General features: G+C 42.7%; 1 long non-coding RNA gene across 1 annotated transcript; it reads right to left on the bottom strand.

Annotated features, from left to right (window-relative positions):
- Positions 1–2627: 2627 nt before the first annotated feature.
- LOC122459096 lies at positions 2628–5616 on the bottom strand. The gene is made up of 2 exons (XR_006279560.1): positions 5312–5616; positions 2628–2658 (listed from the first exon to the last, which is right to left on the bottom strand). It is a non-coding gene; the product is annotated as an uncharacterized LOC122459096 (long non-coding RNA).
- Positions 5617–6000: the final 384 nt, after the last annotated feature.

Raw genomic sequence — 6000 nt, 5'->3', positions numbered from 1 at the left:
TAAGGGAACTGTGTTTTGGCTTCTGGGTAACCAGTGAAGTGTTATCAAAGCTGTTTTGTTGCTGGACCAATCCTATTCAACTTATTCATAAATGATCTGGAGAAAGGGGTAAACAGTGAGGTGGCAAAGTTTGCAGACAATACTAAACTGCTCAAAATAGTTAAGACCAAAGCAGACTGTGAAGAACTTCAAAAAGATCTCACAAAACAAAGTGATTGGGCAACACAATGGCAAATGAAATTTAATGTGGGTAAATGTAAAGTAATGCACACTGGAAAAAATAACCCCAACTATACATACAACATACAATAGTTGTAGCTAAATTAGCCCCCATTATAATCAGGAAAGAGATCTTGGAGTCATTGTAGATAGTTCTCTGAAGACATCCATGCAGTGTGCAGTGACAGTCAAAAAAGCGAACAGGATGTTAGAAATAATTAAAAAAGGGATAGAGAATAAGACGGAGAATATCTTATTGCCCTTATATAAATCCATGGTATGCCCACATCTTGAATACTGTGTATAGATGTGGTCTCCTCATCTCAAAAAAGGTGTACTGGCATTAGAAAAGGTTCAGAGAAGGGCAACTAAAATGATTAGGGGTTTGGAACGGGTCCAATATGAGGAGAGATTAAAGAGACTAGGACTTTTCAGCTTGGAAAAGAGGAGACTAAGGGGGGATATGATAGAGGTATATAAAATCATGAGTGGTGTGGAGAAAGTGAATAAGGAAAAGTTATTTACTTGTTCCCATAATATAAGAACTAGAGGCCATCAAATTAAATTGATGGGCAGCAGGTTTAAAACAAATAAAAGGAAGTTCTTTTTCACACAGCGCACAGTCAACCTGTGGAACTCCTTGCCTGAGGAGATTGTGAAGGTTAGGACTGTAACAGGGTTTAAAAGAGAAATAGATAAATTCATGGAAGTTAAGTCCATTAATGGCTATTAGCCAGGGTGGGTAAGAAATGGTGTCCCTAGCCACTGTTTATCAGAGGGTAAAGATGGATGGCAGGAGAGAGAGCACTTGATCATTACCTGTTAGGTTCACTCCCTCTGGGGTACCTGGCATTGGCCACTGTCAGCAGATAGAATACTGGGCTGGATGGACGTTTGGTATGACCCAGTATGGCCATTCTTGTGTTCTTATGCCTTGGTAAACCTGAGTATCAGAAGAATCACCAGTTTGGGGGATTGTCTGCCCCATTCTTTGCAGTGTGCCCTAATTGAGCAACCTCAGTGTCCCCCCCCCCACCCTTCCTGAAACCCCCATCACAGTAAGCAATTGGAAAAAGACAACAGAAGAAAAATCTTTGCAAGTGGACTTACAGTAGCAAGCCCATCTCAAAGAAAAATCAGATCCACTTAGATGTTTTGTCACTTTGCCTCTAGTAGCTGAAGGCTAGAAAAGAAAAATACATGGAGTGCTAGTAGTAGGGTTGCCAACCCTCCATGATTGTCCTAGAGTCTCCAGGAATTAAAGATTAATCTTTAATTAAAGATGTTATGCGATGAAACTTCCAGGAATATGTCCAACCAAAATGGTCAACCAGTCAGGCATGGCTATGTTGAAATCTCCTGGGAGACCCCAGGATTTGGAGGGCTCCTAAAGAGCCATTCAAGCAGTGTTAGATTAACCACAGAACGCATTGATTTTAGAGCTACATGAATATTTAGATTGTGGCAAACTGAGGTAAACTTTAGTCTCTTTGAGGTGAGATGAAATCAAAGCACATTAACAAACTGTTAAAGCTCATCAGCAGGATCCACATGGACAGTTCATCTGTGTCAGGCTAGTGTGGAGTAGGTTCACACCTGAGCTTGCTGCTAAGTGTTTGTTCGTGTAGACAAACCCTGAGTCCTGGTTGGTAGGGTCTATGCCCACCAGAACTTGAATCCATAGATCCATCTGGGGGGCCCTGATTTTTGGAGATGAACAGGGAGGCTCAAGAGGTGAGGATTCAGGTGAGAGCCTGAGCCTAGCCTCAGCTGCCCTCTGTTATGTCTGATTTAAACAAATCTTATGAAGTGTGGTCTAAAATACCCCATTATGAACAGTGGAGGCATGTGCTAAATTCAAACACAAGTGGTAGCAAATGCAGAGTTGTCTACTCCTCATCCTCCTCTCTGACTGTTACACCCCGCACCAATCAGTTTCTGGTAAAATACTTCCCAGTTCGTTGAAATTCAGGTCTGGCCAGTGTAACAATATCAACAGCTTGAAAGTTGAAGTTAGACAAATTCAGACTGGAAATAAGGTATCCGTTTTTAACAGTGAGTAATAAACCATTGGAACAGTTTACCAAGGGTCATGGTGAATTCTCCATCACTGAAAATTTTTAAATCAGGACTGGATATTTATCTAAAAGATCTGCTCTAGGAATTATTTTGAGTTATAGAGGGCAGGCTAGAAATGATCAGTGGTCCCTTCTGGCCTTGGAATCCCATTCATATCCTTAGAGTTAGCCATTTTTCTATTATTAAATAACACACAATGCACTACATCACTAAGTGGGGAGTTGGTAATGTATTTGTTTAGCCCATTCAGGTCCCCCTAGCAGTACTCATGTATAACGCATCAGCTGTGTACATTTATCAGAGCAGAAGACTTTAGTGCTATTTTTTGATACTGCTCTTCACATCTGTTGATTTGATACACTTTGATTCTCTACAAAAGAAAAAGGACACTAAGCTATCTAAACTACTATATGCCACAAGGGGCCACAACAATGGTTCCCGTAACCCACCCAGCAATATTGTTAATCTATCCAACTATACTCTTAGCCCAGCGGAAGAATCTGTCCTATCTCGGGGCCTCTCCTTTTGCCCCTCCACCCCCACGAACATGATACAGTTCTGTGGTGACCTAGAATCCTATTTTCGACGTCTCAGACTCAAGGAATATTTCCAACACACCTCTGACCAACATATTAACCCACAGAGACCTTCCTGCCAACACTACAAAAAGAAGGATTCTAGGTGGACTCCTCCTGAAGGTCGAAACAGCAGCCTGGATTTCTACATAGACTGCTTCCGCCAACGTGCACGAGCTGAAATTGTGGAAAAGCAGCATCGCTTACCCCATAACCTCAGCCATGCAGAACACAGTGCCATCCACAGCCTCAGAAACAACTCTGACATCATAATCAAAAAGGCTGACAAAGGAGGTGCTGTCGTCATCATGAATAGGTCAGAGTATGAACAAGAGGCTACTAGGCAGCTCTCCAACACCACTTTCTACAAGCCATTACCCTCTGATCCCACTGAGAGTTACCAAAAGAAACTACAGCATTTGCTCAAGAAACTCCCTGAAAAAGCACAAGAACAAATCCGCACAGACACACCCCTGGAGCCAGGACCTGGGGTATTCTATCTGCTACCCAGGATCCATAAACCTGGAAATCCTGGACGCCCCATCATCTCAGGCATTGGCACCCTGACAGCAGGATTGTCTGGCTATGTAGACTCCCTCCTCAGGCCCTTCGTTACCAGCACTCCCAGCTATCTTCGAGACACCACCGATTTCCTGAGGAAATTACAGTCCATTGGTGATCTTCCTAAAAACACCATCCTAGCCACTATGGATGTAGAAGCCCTCTACACCAACATTCCACACAAAGATGGACTACAAGCCGTCAGAACAGTATCCCCGATACTGTCACGGCTAACCTGGTGGCAGAACTTTGTGACTTTGTCCTGACCCATAACTATTTCACATTTGGTGACAATGTATACCTTCAAATCAGCGGCACTGCGATGGGTACCCGCATGGCCCCACAGTATGCCAACATTTTTATGGCTGACTTAGAACAACGCTTCCTCTGCTCTCGTTCCCTAATGCCCCTACTCTACTTGCGCTACATTGATGACATCTTCATCATCTGGACCCATGGAAAAGAAGCTCTTGAGGAATTCCACCATGATTTCAACAATTTCCATCCCACCATCAACCTCAGCCTGGACCAGTCCACACAAGAGATCCACTTCCTGGACACTACGGTGCTAATAAGCGATGGTCACATAAACACCACCCTATATCGGAAACCTACTGACCGCTATTCCTACCTACATGCCTCTAGCTTTCATCCAGATCATACCACTCGATCCATTGTCTACAGCCAAGCGCTACGATATAACCGCATTTGCTCCAACCCCTCAGACAGAGACAAACACCTACAAGATCTCTATCATGCATTCCTACAACTACAGTACCCACCTGCTGAAGTGAAGAAACAGATTGACAGAGCCAGAAGAGTACCCAGAAGTCACCTACTACAGGACAGGCCCAACAAAGAAAACAACAGAACGCCACTAGCCATCACCTTCAGCCCCCAACTAAAACCCCTCCAACGCATCATCAAGGATCTACAACCTATCCTGAAGGACGAGCCATCGCTCTCTCAGATCTTGGGAGACAGACCAGTCCTTGCTTACAGACAGCCCCCCAATCTGAAGCAAATACTCACCAGCAACCACACACCACACAACAGAACCACTAACCCAGGAACCTATCCTTGCAACAAAGCCCGTTGCCAACTCTGTCCACATATCTATTCAGGGGATACCATCATAGGGCCTAATCACATCAGCCACACTATCAGAGGCTCGTTCACCTGCGCATCTACCAATGTGATATATGCCATCATGTGCCAGCAATGCCCCTCTGCCATGTACATTGGCCAAACTGGACAGTCTCTACGTAAAAGAATGAATGGACACAAATCAGACGTCAAGAATTATAACATTCAAAAACCAGTTGGAGAACACTTCAATCTCTCTGGTCACTCGATCACAGACCTAAGAGTGGCTATACTTCAACAAAAAAGCTTCAAAAACAGACTCCAACGAGAGACTGCTGAATTGGAATTAATTTGCAAACTGGATACAATTAACTTAGGCTTGAATAGAGACTGGGAATGGATGAGTCATTACACAAAGTAAAACTATTTCCCCATGGTATTTCTCCCTCCCACCCCACCCCCCACTGTTCCTCTGATATTCTTGTTAACTGCTGGAATTAGCCTACCTGCTTGTCACCATGAAAGGTTTTCCTCCTTCCCCCCCCTGCTGTTGGTGATGGCTTATCTTAAGTGATCACTCTCCTTACAGTGTGTATGATAAACCCATTGTTTCATGTTCTCTGTGTGTGTGTATATAAATCTCTCCTCTGTTTTTTCCACCAAATGCATCCGATGAAGTGAGCTGTAGCTCACGAAAGCTTATGCTCTAATAAATTTGTTAGTCTCTAAGGTGCCACAAGTACTCCTTTTCTTTTTGCGAATACAGACTAACACGGCTGCTACTCTGAAACCTTTGTATATAATCTCATTGTTACATTTCCACCTTCTAGAAAACTCTCCAATTTGCTATAATTACACTATGTCTAACTTTTCACATAGTAAAGCTGTGAGGGTGAGTTTAAAAGAAAAAAAAAGTTATTGAAAAAATATAGAAATTGCTGTACTTTGAAGTTCTTGTGATAATGTAACAGGCCACAAGAAGGCGCCAGAATAGCAAAAACAGATTTTATTTATTTATTTATTTATTTATTTATTTTTTACCAACAAGGATGGAATGAATACAAAGCTTCTAGCTGGGAAACATGATTTTAACAGGATCCAAACCCTGTTTAGAGTGACCAGATAAGAAGTCTTTGTGCATTATTACATGTTTGAAAGACCATATGACTTAGGGGATTAGCTGTTTAATTTTATTTATCTATAGCCTCATTATTCCGGTATATGAGCGCATCAGAAAAACAAATCCTGAGCACACCTAGAAGGAAGGGGAGTATTATCAGCTTCCATTTTATAGACAATGGTCCCTTCTGACTTTAAAGTCAGAGTAACCCAAGGCTCAGAAAGTTTACATGACAACCATGTAATACAGACCATGTCATACAGAAAATTTGTTGTATTCCTAGGAATAGAACCCAAGCTCCAGCTGCTGAGGCCACAGGACCACTCTACCCCAATACAGCTGTAGGTCATCAGTTCAACT

This window comes from Dermochelys coriacea, chromosome 3 (assembly GCF_009764565.3).
Source record: "Dermochelys coriacea isolate rDerCor1 chromosome 3, rDerCor1.pri.v4, whole genome shotgun sequence".
Lineage (NCBI taxonomy): Eukaryota > Metazoa > Chordata > Testudines > Dermochelyidae > Dermochelys > Dermochelys coriacea.
The sequence above is the reverse complement of the archived record's forward strand: the minus strand, read 5'-3'. Positions and strand labels throughout refer to the sequence as shown.